Here is a 2733-nt window from a genome sequence, read left to right as displayed (position 1 = left end):
TGGAGTTACGGTTGAATTTCTATGATTTTTAGAAGTTTTGGGTATTTTCTAAAAGTAACTAAATCATTTCTGACTTATTTAAAATCCCAGAAACATATACTGCGTCAGCATGACGTCGGGGTGACGTCAGCAGGTCAAAGGCGTCGACCAGGTCAAACCTGACCAGTGGGACCCACTGGTCAGTGACCAAGTGAACTAAGTTAGTTAGCCCTAATTAACTAGGCTGGGCCCACTGGTCAGCGACTGTAGTAACTAACCTAACTACCTAATTAGTGCTAACTAGAGTAATTAGTCGGGCGGGGCCCGCAAGTCAGTGAGAGAGGGGGAGGTCAAACCGGGCAGTGGGGTCAACCCACGCCGGTCAACGGGTTAGTGGTCGCCGGCGTTTAGCCGCCGACGAGTCTAGACGCGGCGGAGCAGCGCGGGTTTCATGCTCCGGCGACAAAATCAACGGCGGAGGCATGCTACGTGAAGCTGGGGAGCTCCCGCATCCAGTGGTGCAAGTTGCTGGACACGGGGACACCGTAAACGACGCCGGCGAGCTCGACAACGGTGGCCGGAGTTTGGCTGTGCACGGGAAAGCGGCTGCAACGAGCAAACACGCGAACTAAAGCGCGGGCAAGGCACTACGCAATGCGGCAGCGTCGTTTGGCACGTTGGCGCGACCAAATGGGCATTGGAGCAGCACCGGCGACGAGCCCGAGCAGCGTTGAGCTCGGTCATCAAGGAGTCAGCGGTTTGAGCTTGAAATAATGGTGGGGAGGAGGGGGATTCGGAGTAGGAGCTCACTGGGGTCACGTAGAGCAGCTCGGTGGGCTCGGGGACGGGTTGGTGATGGCGTGCGGTCGCCGGCGATCTCGGCGGACCGAGGTTGAAGGAGACGGCATGGGCAGCGTTTTAGGGCTTCCGGCGTCACGTGGCTCGGTGAGGAGGAAGAGGGGGTCGGGGCGAAGCACGGGGACACGTTGGAGAGGCGCGGGGGAGGCGGTGGCTGCGTCTACGGCGAGCGGCGGTGACGGGCATACTCGGGTGCGTGTGAGAGAGAGAACAGAGGAGGGGATTGAGCTCGAGGGAGTGAGCGAGAGGGGCCAGGGGGTGCGTGGAGACGTCCTGGGCGTCAGGGCGGCGACAGGAAGCAGGACGTGGCCAGGCGCGTGGGCGGACGCGTGGGGCACACGCCCTCCTGCCTACTGGCAGGAGGTTGAAGACGGTGGCGGCTGTGGTGGTGCGCTGGGCTGACTTTGCCTGGCTGGGCTGCTACAGTGGTGGGCTGGCCTCTCTGGTGGGCTACACAGGTGAGGCCAGGTCAGCTCTCTCTGTCTTTCTATTTCTCTTACTGTTTTCTATTTTTATTCCTCTGTTTTGATTTAGTTTCTAAACCAAATCATTTTTTAGCTTCTGAAAATTATCATGTGGCCTGATACAACATATTCAGAGCCACTCACAAGTTTTCAGAATTATTGGAGTTATAAAAGTATTTATAGGAATTTATATCTCTAATTCAAATAAGTATTGACTTAATCCAAAGACCCAAATAAATATTTATCTGATTCCAAAAATATTGGTTTGAATTTTACCTCTTACTAATATTTTCAAAAATGAACAGGAACATTTTCTTGGGTTTATTTGAAGCAATTTTTTAATGTTGATCATTTTTAGAAATGATTTCTGAGGCTTTCCACTTTCCCCAATTCAACTTTCATAAATTTAAACATGATGCAAGAACATTGATGCAAGGACAAGCAAGAACATTTCCACTTTCCCCAATTCAACTTTCATAAATTTAAACATGATGCAAGAACATTGATGCAAGGACAAGCAATGACTAGCTAGGGATGTGACACCGACTCCTCAGACGAAGCCGAGGCCTACTCGGCGCCACCAAAGAGGTTGTACACTCATCGCATCGCACCTTTTCCTTAGCTCGACCTCCCGGCGCTGATGGTGCTCCATCCCGCACCCCCATGGAGCGGCTACCTTGAAGCCGGCGCCACTGGCGACATATCCATGGCGGCTCTCCCCCAGTGCGAGGCCCCTTCGGTGGCGGCGTCCATACCAGCTGGATCTGCTGCTGCTGCTCCGGCTCTCGCTCGCTCGCGCTACTGTTGCTGCTTCGGCTCTCGCTCGCTCGCGCTACTGGTGCTGCTTCGACTCTCGCTCGCTCGCCCAGCTATTGCTGCTCCGGCTCTCGCTTGCTCGCGCTACTACCGCTGCTCTCCCCCTCGCTCGTGCTGCTGCTCTACTCTGATTTAGCTACACTTCAGTTGACTGAATCGACTTTTGGACCAGTCGATTTTCAGGGGGTGGGGGGCTCGCCGGAGTTAAGGAAGAACCACCCGCAGCGGGGACGGGGGCTCGCCAGAGAGGTACCCCACTATCTATCTTAGGGTTCAGGGTGGGGCGGGGGACCTATAGGCCTGGCCGGGGCGGCGAGGCGGCGCTAGGGCCGGCGGTTCCGCCGGTGGTGGATGGCGGCTCAGGGGGGGTACATGTTGAAGATGAACTCCAGGCTCTCCCTAAACTACATGTCAAGTGCCTCTCTGCTACCATTATGTTCAGTTTCGACAGTAACATTCAGATTCCACAGTAAATTTCAGTTTCAACAGTTAAGTTCAGAGTCAATAGTTTTTACCTCATCTGTTGTAGTCAGGTGGTTTTTGGTGATGTAAATTTTACATCTATTTTACGTCATCTATTGGAGATGCTATTAGAATCCCACTTGAGATTGACGAT

The sequence above is a fragment of the Triticum urartu genome, chromosome 7A (assembly GCF_056163025.1).
Source record: "Triticum urartu cultivar PI428250 chromosome 7A, HENAU_Tu73, whole genome shotgun sequence".
Classification (NCBI taxonomy): Eukaryota; Viridiplantae; Streptophyta; class Magnoliopsida; order Poales; family Poaceae; genus Triticum; species Triticum urartu.
This window is presented reverse-complemented; position numbering follows the sequence as displayed.